This window comes from Cavia porcellus, unplaced genomic scaffold (genome assembly GCF_034190915.1).
Source record: "Cavia porcellus strain 051 isolate PalLab524CR breed Dunkin Hartley unplaced genomic scaffold, mCavPor4.1 scaffold_9, whole genome shotgun sequence".
Taxonomy (NCBI): domain Eukaryota; kingdom Metazoa; phylum Chordata; class Mammalia; order Rodentia; family Caviidae; genus Cavia; species Cavia porcellus.
The window spans coordinates 66,646,314-66,662,656 of record NW_026947492.1 but is presented as its reverse complement, the minus strand read 5'-3'; the positions used below and the strand labels follow the sequence as shown (position 1 = coordinate 66,662,656).

The following is a 16,343-nucleotide window of genomic DNA, read 5'->3' as shown; positions in this document are numbered from 1 at the left end:
TTAATATGTTTCTCTTCAATTATTTCTCTGTTTTATCCCCTATCCCTGTTAAATTCCCCTTCTTCACAGGATCAGTCACTCTACCAAGGGGAAAATCACTATGTACAAGTTCCTGGCTTATGTTGGATATTGTGGTACAAATATAGATCTTGCTCCTATAATTAGAGAAATCATATTAGCCATTATCACATGTCAGGTTTTAGCCTGTGCTTTGTGATATTGTTCTGTTAATTGTACTACCTTCGTGATGATACCATTACTTGTAATTAACTTTTCAGCCTTGTGTGGCAACACTGTGATAATCCAGGGTCATAATTATCTACATCATCCAGCCCCAAAGAACTGTGTGCTGAGCCAAACAGAACCAACTTCTCATCCCTAATAAAGTGGAAATATAAGATCTTGGCACCGACACAAATAACAGCAGTCAGTTAGGCCGAGAAGAGATCTCAGAGGAATCAACCATTCCTAGGGATTGCTCGATACTAAAGCCAAAGATGTCATAAGAAAATACAATGAACAAAGTAGAAAAAATACAATGAAAAATATAAAATGACAAAAATAGAAGCAAAATGCATCCCTCTACTTCCAGTCCATGCAGGACAAATCCAGGGGACAATGAGACAGAAAATCAGAACCTACCCATCAAAGTTTTCTGGGACCCTGCAGCACAAATTTTAAAAAAGGATAAATATGAGGCTATTGAGGAAATCAGATAAGAAATAATTTTCCAGGTGAAAACCAGGAATACCAATCATAATGAAGTACATAATCAGCAAAATAAGTGTAAACTAAGAGAAAAAATACATATTCATAGGAAAACAATGCAAATATGTGTGCCAAATATATAAAAGATATGGAATCCATGGAACAGATACATGGATTTATCTATAAATATTAGGAAGTTAAAATTCCAATAATAGTTTGCTAAATAAAATGAAAGAAAGTGAAGTTAGAATATGAGACCTAGAAGACAGGAATATCATTAGCAATCACACAAAGAAACAGCTCTTAAAAATATTGAATGACCATGAAAAACAACTGAAATGATTCAAAGAGCAACATAAGAAAGATTGGAGTCAATGAAAAAACAAGAGTTAGCATCAATGATATAAAACAATTTCTTCACGGAAGCAATAGCAGAAAACATTACTGAAATGAATAAAGAATTTGACACCCAGATAAGTGAGGTGTATAGCACTTGTATTAGTTATGACCCCAATAAATCTACAACAAATCATTTAATAATCAAGATTACAGAAACTGAACATCAAATAGAATATTAAAACATGTTGTAGAGAAGAAACAATTCACTGATTACAGACAGTTACAGCCTACTTCTCAAGACACACCATTAAGTCAGAGAGAGCATGGAGTAAAGTATTTCAAAACCTAAATTAAAACAACATCCAAGCCAGACTGACATTCTGAAAATTTAGCTTTCAGTATTAATGATAAATAAAATATTTTTGGTAAGGAAGAGCTGAAGAAATTCATGACTACAAAACCAGCTACACAAAATGCTCTCAAAGATATTCTAGAAGGATATGAGAAAGATAATTCCAAGAGTAGCATTAGAAGCAAACCACCAAGAATGGTAAGTAATTTTAAGTAAGTAAATAATAATTTTAAGTAAGTAAATTTTAAGTAAGTAAATAATAATATGACAAGGATGAGTGAATACATGTCAGTTATAACCATCAATGCAAATGGTGTCAGTCACCAGTTGAAAGAAACAGACTGATAGATTTGGTCAAGAAACAAGATGAAACGTTGTGCTGTACATTTAATGCAAGATACACATTTAACTCAAAAGGAAATTCATAGACTGAAATTCAAAGCATGCAAAACAATACTAGACATGACAGGAATCCATAAAACCCTGGGGTAGGTACTCTATTTTCAGATAATATGAAATTGAGCCAAGACAGGTCAAAAAAAAAAAAGATAAAGAAGGTCACTTAATATTAGTTAAGAAAATTCTGAAAAGATATAACAATGATAAACATATACATTCACGAAATAGATGTATGCCCATTGTATAATGCAAATATTAATGGACATGGAAAACAAGCAGTAACACTGTTGTAATGGGGAAAAACATTCCCCCATTGTCACAAATAGATGGATCAACAACACAAAAACCTCAACAAAGAAATTTCACAACTAAACCAAATCTATGAACACATTGATTTAGTAGATGTCTGCAGAGTTCCACTCACAACATCAAATACAAATTCTCAGTAGCTGATGGAATGTTCTCCAAGAGACCATATAGATTCCATACAATGTGCTTAATTAATTGTAAAGCTATTTAAATTATTCCACGTATTTTATTTGATGATAGTGCAAAGAAATTAAAAAGCAATCCAAAGAAACCACAAACTCCATAAATCCACGGAAATTGAATAATACCATTTTGAATAAACCATGTGACATAGATAGAATTATGGAATAAATTAAATAGTATCTACAATTAAGTGATAATGCTGATACAACTTACTAGAATTGATGAGATACAATGACATCAGTCATAAGAAGAAAATTTCTAGTAGTGATTTCTCATATAAAATATGAGCTCAAGTAAACAGCCTAATGGTGAGTCTAAAACTTCTAGAAAAGGAAATCAAGCTGGAAAATTGAATAAGGTAGTAAACTAGGAATACCACAGCAGAAATCAATGCCATTGAGACTAAAGAAACAATACAAAAATCAAAATCAATGAATTGAAGTATTGCTTCTTTGAAAGATTAAATAAAATTGATAAAGCTGTTAAACACTTAGACAACCTTGTTAAAAAAAAAAAAAAACTAAAGAAATGCACAAATACATGCAGTATGAAATACTTAGGAATCAATCTAACAAAAAAAGCAAAAGATGCCAGGATTGAAAATTATAGGTCTCTGAAAAAGGATATAGAAGGAAATATAAGAAAATGGAAAGATATTTCTTGCTCTTAGGTAGGAAGACCCAGCACAGTAAAAAGGACATCTTTCCAAAACTGTTATACAGGCTTTAGGCAATCCAACACAATCTAAAAATGAGCATGTGAAATGAATAGACACTTTTCAGATGAAGAAACACAAATCGCAAATAACATCACAGGTCACTGCAGAGACACAAATTATAACAACACTGAGAAGTGCCGGGCTCAGCAGCCCAGTGTGAGAGGTCCTGGAACAAAAAATAAAGTAAAGAAAAAAGAATTCACATAAAAACCACAGAGATTCCATTTCACTAGGAAAAGTAGGTACTATCAAGAAATCTACCAAAAGAAAAAAAAAAAAAAAAGAAGAAGAAGAAAGAAAAGAAAAGAAACTAAAAGAAAAACCTATTTGGAGCTGTAGGGGGAAAAGTGCAATTCTCCTCTGGTGTTGGGAGTGTAGACAAATGCAACTACCATTCATCAATGTGGAGAGTCCTCACAGTTAAGAATGAGAGGTCTCTTTTGGATATTGAATTGAATTAAATAATGAAAGCACAAACTGTTCGTTTTGATGAACTAACGGAGATTAGCAGTACAGTCACCATCTCTTATATATATGCATACATATTAATATGAATATAGTTGCTAAGTATGTTCTATAAGTGTATATGTGTTATCTTTTCTCATTGCCTCATCCCAGTTGCTGTCTACATTTCAGAAACTTTTTTTCCCCTTTCCCTTTCACAGTATCTAATGTATTTCTTGGATCTTATTTACTCTTCCAGTTATTTACACAGGGGAGACAATACGATTTTTACACATGCCAGTCTGATTTATTTCACTTAGGAGTATGGTCTCAAGTTGCATAAATTTATCTATAAAAGCCTCAAGCCTATCCTTCTTTTTAGTTGAGTAATACTCCATAGTATAAAAATATCACATATATAAAATATCCATGCCATGACTGATGGGCATTTGGGTTGTTTCCAAGATTTAGCTATTTCAAATTCTGTTACTACAAACATGGGGGCAAAAATATTGCAGTGGTATGATGCTTTCACTTCTGGGAAAATACCGAGGAGAACAGCTAGATTGAATAGGAACTCCAATCCTAGTTGTTTAAGGAACCCACACATTTATTTCCACAGTGGTTGTACCTGTGTACACTTCTAACAACAGGGAGAAAGTGTTTCCCTTTCCCCACAGTGCATCAGCATTTGTTATTGGTTCATTTCTAGATGAGAACCATTATTTAATGTGAGATAGAATCTTGGTGTTGTTTTATTTTTTATTTATTGAATTACCAGTGATGCTGAACATTTTTCATGGATTAATTTGCCATTTGTTTTCTTCACTGAGAAGTGTGTATTCATCTCAGATGCTCATAATTGGATTGGATCTTTGAATTTCGGGGATGTCTTTTTTTCATAACTTTATATGTTACAGACAAAAATCCTTTTTCTGAGGATAGTTGTCAAAAAATCTTTCCTAGTCTGTGGGTTTTCTTTTCACTTGTTTGGTAATTTATTTTGGTGTGCAAAATTTTTTTAATTAGATGAGATGAAATTCTTGATTTAATTAGTTGATTTAATTAATTTTTATAGATAAATTTATGCAATTAATTTAATTAGATGAGATGAAATTTTTGATTTTTTGAAGTACTTCCCATGCAGTGTGGATTTTGTGCATTTTGTTAAGCATCTCATTGCTTACCCCATGTCTCTAAGGTTTCAACTTACTTGTCTTATGAGGCTTGAAAAAGACAAAAATCAAATAAACCTGTCTCTTATTGTCATTGTTCTTATTCCATAAATAATGGCATTCACCATGGGTGGAACAAGAAGATAGATATTGGCCACAGATATATGGACACAGGGAGCTACTTGATGTCCAAATCTGTGTGTGAGAAAGGAGAAGAAGGCTGGAGTGTAGAACACTAAGATGACACAGAAATGGGAGACACAGGTGCCCAAGGTCTTGAGCCTGGCATTCTTAGACGGGAGGTGGAAGACAGTGTGCAGAATGAGGACATAGGAACAAAGGATCAGTATGAAGTTCACCCTGGCAATGATGAAGGCAACAATGAGGCTGTAGGCTCTGTGGAATTTTGTATCAGCACAGGCAAACTTGATGAGGGCCATTAACCTGCACTAGGTGTGGGAAATTACGTAGGTTCTGCAGTAGGAAAGCCAGCACAGCAGGAAAAGTTGAGAAGCGCTGTGCCTTGGAGTACTATAGCAAGTCCCATTCCTCCAACTACAGGGTGTGAGAGAATAGCTGTGTGTCTTAGTGGATTGCATATGGCTACATAACCGTCGAAAGCCATAGCCAGGAGGAAGCCAGACTCCATGGTGGAGCAAGAGTGAATCAGGAACACTTGGGTGAGGCAGGCTTCCAAGCGAATCTCTCCACCCTGAAACCAGAAGAGGCTGAGAAGCTTGGGGACAGCTGTAGTGCACACAACAAGGCCAGCCACTGCCAGCATGCAGAGGAACAGATACATTGGCTTGTGGAGGCTGGGGTCTGTCTTGATGATAAAAAGAAGGGAAGGTTTCCCTGATAAGTCTAAAAGATAGCTACACCAAATGGGATAGGGATCCAGATGTGGGCAGCCTCCAATCCCAGAATGCCAGTGAGAATGAAGGTTATTGGATGGATGGACGTTGGTTTTATTGTAGACTGACATGACAAGTTTTAGTTTTCTCTTCTTTGATGCTTCCTCTGTAGCACACAGAACAATAGTTTATAAGTTTTGAAATTTTCAGAATGAAAGAAAAAAATATAATTAACTGTGAGTCATGGGACAAATACAATAAATATAAACACCTACATAGAAAATGTCTCATCTTTTCACTATCAAGCATTTAACATGGTTATTCTGTTTTAAAAATGTCACCATATAAAAACACAGAAGATGTATGAATGAAGCAATACAAAACATTTTGTTCTTTTTAGATGCATTGGAGTATATGAACCTCCTAGCCCTGCAAATTTACTCTTAGTAATTGTTTTAAGTTTATTAACATTCACATATTTTATTTATTATGAGTTTTTAATATGTAGTTTCACTAAAGTATAGATGCTAAATAAGGTTGAGATTTATATATCACAACCAGAGTCACAGCTATGAAAAATTCATTATCGTTCATTGAGAAGAATTTCAATTGATATATTGAAATTTAAAGAAGCAGGTTTTCCATAGAGAACTGATGTTTTTAGAGGTTGGCCTATATATTTTACATATACTATACAACAGAATGTGGTTTTCACCAAGGAAAAATAACTGTTTTCAATGTTTGTGGATTCATAAAGTGTATTCACATTTTCTTAAGACATATTTAAGTATGGTAATAAGGATGTGCTTAGCACAGTGTGTTAAGAAATAAATCACTTTACTTTTAAAGATGCTCTGTGGCCCCAAAATTTGCATTTCTCCCGATATTATCGAGTATTATTTCACTTTCTCATTTTATGTTGTCATATAAGCTTCATCACCTCTTTTAATTATTCTAATTATTCAAAACACTGGTTTTAGTTTGACTCACTATAAACACATTTACTCTTTCAAATGCAATTCATAGCTTTTCCTCTGTTCCTCAAATTTCCTGTTGTTTTATTTCTTCACTCATTCCAATACTACAATTTATTCATTATACTGGCTCTCTTTAGGAGTATTTTGATTGTCATATAGGTTGCCTAAAAGTTTCTTATTCATCTTTTCTTCACTTTTAGTACATTGTATAAATTGTTTCTGAAACACTTTATTTACTGTGAAAAATATAAGTGTACATTATACAACTATATGAGCATGAATAATACGGCTTAAGTCAGTGCCCAATGAGAAAGGACTGAGCTATGTATTGCACACTGGCCCTTGAAAAAGTTGTAATTGTTTAAAACATCATAGCCTCTTACCCTGATATGATATTCACACCAAACTTTTTGCTTAGTTTCACTGTTTCAATAGAGTCCCAAGGGATGGATATTCTCTCTTGAGCATGAAAATAGCTGAGTGTATTCATCAAGGTAGCTTTTGAAGGCCAGGGGAATGTCATTTCTGAATCATGACACTTACTGGACAGTATATAAGAATTTACGTAAACTAGATTACTGGAAAGTTGTGTTGTGACAGTTAATATTTCTAAAGTTGACACTCACTAAATCAGCTGATTTCCTATGACCATTGTATATGCTAACACTTAAAATTTTACCCTTAATATTGATTCAGGAATGTTTAGTAATCTGCATAATGTTAAACAAATGTCAGTGTTAGACTTAGTTTTTAGCACAGATGCTGATTGATGATTCCTCACAATTAATTTAAAGTGATGAAGTCCCCTAATTGTGTGATGGTCTGTGTGGGTGAACATAATAGTATGTTTAATATAGAGTGGAAAAAATGCTTCCCCCAATATTTGATTATTAACAGTAAGTGAATGTCCCATTTCATATCTCTTAAAAGTTACTCTAAATGTAAGCTTTTCTCTTCATAATTAGCCATTCCCAAAGCCCCAAAGAAGGAAAATTAATATAACAATGCTGTCAGTCTTACACTTCTGTGTAATCAAGGTTGTGTTAGAATTCTAAGCTCTTGTCTTTTATAAACCTTCCCTTGCTTGTCTTAAAATAAATTTTTCCATCATTTAAATAAGTCGTGGTTCTTTTTAACATTCCCCTATTCTTCACACTTTACCCACCTGTTTTTCTGTTTATTTTTTATCTCAGCAACTATGAATATATAATCACAATACAAACTACTTGAACAGGACACATGTAGAAAAATTAAGAGTAAAGTGGATGAAGATATACAATCACTAAGAAGACCTTTGTGTTACATATAATGTGGAAATTTAAAATTAAGATGAATAGGATATTGAAGATAGAGTACATTATTAGACAACAGAAATCCAATGTTGATGTAACATTTGGATTAAGAGGAACCTTTGAGAACTACTGACTGGCAGCATTTTGTTGAAAAAGTTTGTGCTATTATCTATTTTTATTTTGGTAAGAATTATTTTGTTTTCTATTTCATACTGAGGAACTACATTGAAAATAATGAGAGACACCATGAAAATATTATTCTCCTATTAGTTGGTTATATAAGTATGTTTTATTTTTCATAAAAAGAAAAAAAGAAAGTAATGATTGAAGTAAGTTTTAGGGTAAAATAAGGTGGTACACATTACTACTAAAAATATCAAATTAGTATTTTAAAGTGAATTATTTAACTACTTCTCATTTCTAGAACAAGTTTCACATATAAACTTGCAAAAAAGAAATGTCTCTTTCTGTGAAACACTTTCGGTTTGCATAAAATTGAATTGTTGAAAACTCCAATAAAAAATAATACTAAGTTTTAAAATAAAAGCATATCTACAATCATATTCTCAACATATTTAAAAGAATTATCATGCATTTCTATGAATTTAATCACATATATTCAAATACAATGTAACATTGTCATTTTTCACATTAATATGAATATGTGCACAAATGACAAATACAGTATAGAAGCAAAGTGCAATTATACTAATAATTAAATAAATATGAAAAGATCTAAAGAGATCCATAACAAGGTTCGGAGAGCTCCAAGTGAGGGATGGATGGGAAGGAGTACAGATAGCACACGGTTTACCTTTATTGCTATGACTTCATTTTGTACTAACATTAGTGATCTATTCAATGATTCATGAATTCCCTGTAGTGCTCAAGGTGAGTAAATAATACAGAGTTGCAGCTGTATGAAAAGAAAAACCTAGGAAATTACAAGCAAACCCTGCTCTCATATGTCTAATGCAAGACATACTAAGTAACTTTTATAATCATTTGAAATACTTTTTTCACACTTTTTGTCTAGCAAGTTGGTTGCTTTCTCAATCTATGAAAGCTGTCTTCATTCTTCATGGTATTTTCAAGAACCTATCAATCTTTGAAAAACTTTTACTGTTACTGAATCTCTTATATGTCAAATTTTATGGTATTATGCTCCTAGTTAAATTAAACTATCACTGGCACTTTCTTTGGTGTCTATGTATTACCGAAAATTTACCTATCATCTGTGCTTTTGAACTTTATATTTCTTTATACCTTTCTTCTTTATTCTATTGCACATTCATCCCACATAGAAATGATACCTTTTTATGTAGTTCCTATGTTTCAAGTAGAAGGGATATGATTATTTTCTGGTAAATTATTTCCATGTAAACTGCAGTAATAGCTTCATGATGATAATGTTAAATATTTAGCCTTAAGTTTTGTCTTCAACAAAAGTGAGCTCTATTCTACTCATTACTTTTCTGTGTGTGTAATAGAGAAAGTGAGGCAAGAAGAAAAATTTTTCATACCATTTTGGGCAATGAAATAAATGGTTTATAATTTCTTTTCAATGAATTTTACATCTGCAATCCCTCATTTAAAATTAAATAATTTAAACCAATCAGAATTGTGTTTCTCTTTTGTTGTTTACATTGCGGGCATTATCCCACTTTGTCTTTTCATGAGTCTTGAGGCAGCTGATGTTTATGAAACAGAGAAAAATCAAGCATAGAATACTCAGTTAGTTTGCCCAGTCCTACCCTAGTGTGAATTTGGGGGATGGGAATTGTAGCCAATTAATATGAATTTGTAACAATTACATGAAACATACCATCCATTCTTATACTAAGCATTACCATACCATCCATTTGTACCTTAAAATTATATAATATGGACTAACATACCATCCATTCTTTTTTTCAGCAAATAATCTTTTATTTCTTTTTTTTTAATTTAAAGAGAAAAAAAATAAATGAAGCAAGACAGTAAAAGGCTAGAAGCAACACAGAATTTCAAGAGAAAAAACATACAGTAAGAGTTCACCAGTTAATAGATCACACATTCAAACAGCTGTCCAGATTACAAAATTAAAGCATACAAAGTGGAGATTAATACAGTGAGATTGCAGTCAGTTCTGTTCAATGATCCAAGAAAAACTCAGCGATATGGTTCTCTATCCTACACAGTTAAATAAATTTGCAGTTATATCCTTTAGATCACTTTCCCTCCTCTCTTTTTTACACTAACAATCGCGCATTTTATGGACTACTTTGAGCACAATGAAACATTACTTAAATATCATACATTTTAAAGTTTTTGCAAACTTTCCTTCATCCGTCTGCCTCAGATATCTGAGGTATGAAGAAAAACCGATGTACCAACTTACTCCTAAGGAAAACTGCTGCCCAGTCTTAGCCTATAGTACTAGAGATGCCACTGTTTGCAAGATGCAGGCAATGTATTCAGGAGCCATAAACCCAAATGAGATCAGTTGTCTCAAGGAATCTTCCACAGATCTGTTTTTCAGAGCCAGGCTGAAATGAGCTGAGTCGTGAAACCTGTCATGTGACTGTGGAGGAGGCAGATCTTGGCACAGAGACAATCAGTTTGCACTTGTTTACCTCACCAGTATCAAAATGAGCACCTCGTTGTCCTGAGCAATTTTTCTTCTCATGGCTTATAGCTTTTCCAAGTGAGCTCAATTAAACAGTTTCAGGTGCCCCAGATTCCCATGGTCAGTAATTGTGATAGAATCCCCATGGTGTAAGGAAAAAACAAAAACAAAAACAAAAAACAACAACAACAACAAAAAAAAAAAACCAAAAACACCTGAGGGAGTTAACATTTAGGTTCAGAATACAACTTGTACAATTTAAAATCAACCACTTAATGAAAGAATCTGGAAGATGGGGTAACTATAGTGCATATTCCTCAGCTGTATCTGGAGCCTGCATTTCAGCACAACTACTATGTCTCACATTTGCTGCAATTTATGATTGTGTTTCACATAATCCCTTTTATGTTTAATATTAAAATATCATTAAAGCACTAACACCAATTATTTTATCTTATTATTGGGCTTAGTAATGTATTTTATATTTATGGAATTTGGAATCTTTGAATTTTATCAAACCAGAACCCTTGGGCAAAGTGTAGTGTAATCAACATGTAACGGGAAAATCTTCAGATAGAACAATTTACTCTAAAATTAGGAAAGTATCAGCAATCATTGAGAAAGAACCAGGTTAACCTCAGCCAATGAGTGTAAGAAGGCCTGTTCAATTTAAATTTCATGAGAACAGTAACTTGAATTGGCCAATGATTTTTGCGATATTCTGTATCCTTGCTCAAGTTTAATCGACCGTTCATGAACCATTTGTTCTGTCCTCTCTAATGAAGAATCCTGTGTTCTCAGTAAGCATTATTCTTGATTCCTGAAGTACTAACAAAAACTGATTAGATCCTTAAAATGCTTTTGTTGAGAAAGGTTTTTCCAATGAAAAATGACTAAATTGATGTATTCATGACATGTTCGACAATAAAATGCAATTAGAATCCAGTGTAGAGCATTTGAAGGATGAGAAACCAAAGCAATTTACCTTGATCAGCATCAGGAAAACGTCCAACTCTCTGGCTCACTTTTTCAAAACTTGTTACAAGTGTCATTCCAGTGACTGAGGGTAGGTCTTGCATATTAGTAGAAAAAAATTTAACATTATTTCTAAAGTAATTTTCAAGTATATCATGGAGTGTAACCAAGTAAAGTCAGGATTATGGAACATAGAGGGTTTTTTTTTGTTTGTTTGTTTGTTTTGTTTGTTTGTTCTTGCACTGAGAATTGAACTCAAGACTTTGAGCTTCCCAGACAGGCACTGCACCACTAAAACGCACTCACATACCCAAAATAAAGAATTCAACTCACTCCTATGGTAAATAAAATTTTGTGTTCTTAATCATTTTTTCTCAAGTACTCTTGACTATCTCTTGAGTTGAATATTTGCATTTTCAAAAATTGCACAAGTAAGATCATAGAGTATTTGTCTTTCAGTGGTAAGATAGTTTATCTTGATATCACTAAGCAAAGCCACATTTTAACAAATGACAAAATTTAATGACAAAATTCATTCCTTTATAAGGCCAGTGATGCTCCAATGCATAGACATGGGTTGAAATCAGTCAAATAATTAATAATGGTTTGAGGGGGTTTCATTGTGAGGATAAGTATAATGATTGTAAAAAGTCTGATTAATCATATTTTGAAAACTTTGTGGCTAGAAAACAGTGATGCTGTTATGATTTCTGATATAGTCAGTCACAGACTGGTATTTATGTATGACTGACAAGTACAAAATTTCATTATTTTTTATGTCCTTATTTATTACTACCTAGTGTCTAAATCATAGTTGATATACTTAACTAACCAGGCAAGCATTGCCCTATTCTGGTGTAAAATTGTATGATTTAAGATATGCAATTTTCCATTATTTTAATTGTAATTAACAATATATACTCTCTTTATATAAAAAGTGAAATGCAGTTCATTTTTTCTATCTAATATGAGTTCTTCATTGATGTGTATACTTTCATTTGTATATATCAATTAAAATGAATTTAAAATTACTAACCATGCGGCTATAAGCTAAACAATTTCTTTTCTCCTAGACTTGACCTTTTGAGTTTATTAAAAAATAGAAAATATTTTTTATTGTTCTTTATATCACTTCCTGATTTTTCACAGATGTCATTTGGAAATATAGAAAATTTTGCTTAATACAAAATCTGACATTGTCAGTTACATTGACAAATCATGTGAAATTACTTCCATGACTGAAAGTACCCTACTTTCATTCTAAAGTTTCTTGTGTCCATCTTTTTAAAATTATTCATTAATCTAAGCTAAGCTATCATAGAAGAAGAAAATGTTTTCATGAGCTCGCCCCAGCGTGTCTCCTAAAAAACACATCTCTCTTTCTTTATAAAGGTTGCTATTTCCTCTTCAGAGTTCCCTGTTTTTTTAACCCGTTTAAACTTCTCTCTTCGCTGCCTGTATATCTTGTACACTTCTGTTTTGGCCTTGTTCCTCTTGCACACCAATATTTTGAAAATAGCTTAACAGTTTTTCTCAAAGTGTTGTTGTAATCACTATTACGCCTCTAATGATACAAATGATCTAAGGAGACTTTTAACCATGAAACAGTTACAGACAATAAAACACAGATTGCCTTGAAAATGCACCCATTCCAATGTCTTAATAAAATACATGGAAATATTTAAGAAAGTATAAATTTATGTATCTGAAAATGACAAAGTTTCTTTGCTTCTAATAACCTGGAATGCAGAATATATTGCCCTTTTATCTAGCTGTTTTCATTTTTTGTAATTTATGTTCCTTGCTACTGAACTATTAAGTTCATGATAAATTTGTGTTACATATTGACATTTCTAATTCATATAGATGTGAATATTAAGGAGATTATATCTTTGAATAAATATGCATCAGAGGTGTGTTTATATCTGCCAGGGATAAATCATGCCTTTGTTGTTCTTGCCCCTCTGTTCCTGGCATTCAATCTTTTCGTATGTACTTTTCACTTGCTCTGTAAACATATGTACTTCAACCATTTGATGAGACTTTAAAGGTCCATTTCCTTTGAAAATATATTCAAAATATCCTCCTGGAGGTAACCATCCCATGAATCTCTTGTAAAAACAGGTAGTGAATATAGATTCCTGTAGAGCAGTTAAGGGACGTGCTGCAGTTGTATTACTAATTAACAACTATTCTTCATCAGCTACTGAAGAAATATTTCTTCACCCAAAAAACTCTTTACTATTATAGACTAGGGCACCTAAATATTTGAAATAACCATTTTTGGTGGTAATTTAAGGTTGTGGGATAAAAAGTAATTTCTATTCACAGCAATAATTTATATTGATGTCCTCTATAATAACATAAAACAAATAAGGCGAGCAGAAGATAAATGGTCAGTCCAGACTTATAAAGTTGGTTACAAAAATGAAAGAAAGAGAAATGAAAACATTGGAGATGGACTCTATACACAATCTTCTGGGGTCTACTGGATACAGAAAACTTTTTTTTTTTTTTAACAGTCACGAATAACATGACTTTCAGTGTTTGGAATTTGTCTTCAGTACTTGGGCCATGTTAACAGTGATTATTCTTCATCTTCTCAGTGTCTCTTTCTCATCTTTTCATTCCTCATTATATTTTACTCTATACCACTATATATTGCTCTTCTTTTTCATTTAGTACTTTACTTTTTTTAATTATGAAAGAATAAGGTAGAGGAAGGAAGGAAGGACTATAGAAATGATGCAAGGAGCATCACAAATAAAATGAAATAAATCAGAAACATGAATTTCTTCCAGTGCCTGTTGACTGCCATGATGATATTTTCTTTATTTCTTTAAGACGCCAACTTCTAACAAACCTTATTTTCGTCACTGTGGTAGGAGTATAACTGTTGCATGTTTATTCTTAGTTACTTCAGAGAATTTGTTAACCAGTATGACTTTTGGACTTCCTTATTAATTAAATTCCACTCAAAATCCCAGGACAAAAAGTGCATCTTTCTTTGGGAGAGGATTTCTGTGAGCAACATTTCACATTTTTCAACAGATGTTTCCATATCAGAGGTTTAGTATAGTGGATCTCTAAGGGAATAAAAGTGGGCATATGAAACAGAAATTAGTGCAGCAGGCTAAATTGTTTGACAGGTTTCCTAAATACCTACAAAAACAAGGATACTGACCAAACTAAAACAAGAAATTCTGTTCTCGTGTCTTTCATTCTGTTTATCTAGGATACTGAGAGTGAGGTATCTTGGGTCATGCTTTCTATGTGGCCATTGTCATGTGTAATGTAATGTTATGTGCTGAAGTGATAAAGTGATGCATGTAGTGTCATCAAACACCATTAGAAATTACAATTTAAATATGTGGCATGCTATTTAAAATCCTAGTTTCTGTATGAGAATTGAGAAAATGCATATATTAGTGTTCAAATTCTACTATTAACTCAATTTCCATTGCATTTGAAGTGTTCAATTTCTGTCTTTTTCTTATTTGGAATTGAATTTTACATTTCAGTTACAGTTTAAACTGTACAAATTTGAGCCTAAACACTTCTAACTCTGAGTATTTCTTCTAGAGTTCATCAGCTACTTCTCTTCTCATCAGTTTCAGGATGATCCACACCAACACTACCACATTCCACCCAGACACCTTTTACCTTGTAGGCATTCCTGGGCTGGAGGCTTTCCATGGATGGATTTCCCTGTCTTTTTGCTCCGTGTACCTAATGGCTCTACTGGGCAATGCTACAATTCTCCTGGTCATTTGGTCTGACCTTGTGCTGAGAGAGCCTATGTTCTGCTTTCTCACCATTTTGTCAGCTATAGATCTAGCGATTTCCACATCCTCAGTACCTCGAATGTTAGGTATCTTCTGGTTTGATGCACATGGAATCCGTTTTGGAAAGTGCATTGCTCAGATGTTTCTGATACACACCTTTACATGAATGGAGTCTACAGTCCTGCTGGCCATGGCTTACGACCACTATGTGGCCGTCTGTGTGTCACTGCATTATAAAACCATTCTGACACCCAGGGTTCTGGAAGGGAATGGTGCAGGTATTGTAAAGCACCCAGCCCTGCTCACGTTACCCAGTGTGTACTTAACTCATCTCTGCCTTTCTTTGATGATCGGGTTATTGCACACTCCTATTGTGAGCACATGGACAATGCCAAATTAGCCTATGCCAGCATTAACATGAATGCTATATAATGTCTGTTTGTCACTTGTTTTCTGGTTGTGGCTGTGGCCCTGGTTGGAATCTCCTATGCTTACATTCTCCATGCAGTGTTCTGCCTCCCATCTCAAGATGCTCATCATAAAGCACTGAGCACATATGGGTCACATGTGCGGAGCATGTCTATTTTCTATACACTGTCACTTTTCTCCTTCCTCACCCACCAATTTAGCAAAAAAGTTCCTCATTATGTTCACATTTTTGTTGCCAATCTCTACATGGTCATCCCGCCTGCTCTCAACCCTATCATCTATGGAGTGAGAACCAAACAGATTTGTGACTACGTGCTCCGTGCTTTCACATTTAAGTAAGGGGTCTTGTTTGTCTGGCTCTGAGGGGCATGAATAGATCCGATGTAACAAATTTTAACTATCTTTGCAAGATTACCTTTTAAATATTCCTCAGGTCACAACATTTTATAGATTGTGAATTAACAAACTTTGCAGAATGCTCTCAAGTCTTAAAGCTGTACATCACCTCTCATGTTAGTATTGAGAGTTAGAGTCTTTTACAGAATGTAAAATCTTGCCCATTGAATTCCTTCTGTTTTAACTGTGGCAATGAATTCCAAACTTCATAAATCTGATTAAAAATCACATATTTCACCAGGAGCTTCTTACCTCAATTGCTTTGCTTTTTGTTACAAATAATATCTCAAATTTAAATGAAAAAATGGGAAAGGTTTTTAGAGATTTCTCCAATATAATTGAAAACATTTTGTTATATGTTGATATTACTGAGATGTTATACTTTTACAAGTGTATAGTA

General features: G+C 33.3%; 2 pseudogenes; one reads left to right on the top strand and one right to left on the bottom strand.

The window, feature by feature from the left end:
* Nucleotides 1-4,695: 4,695 nt before the first annotated feature.
* LOC100726372 (olfactory receptor 52D1-like) lies at nucleotides 4,696-5,612 on the bottom strand (annotated as a pseudogene).
* A 9,339-nt stretch (nucleotides 5,613-14,951) lies between these two features.
* Nucleotides 14,952-15,886, top strand: LOC100717904 (olfactory receptor 52J3-like; annotated as a pseudogene).
* The last annotated feature ends 457 nt before the right edge of the window (nucleotides 15,887-16,343 follow it).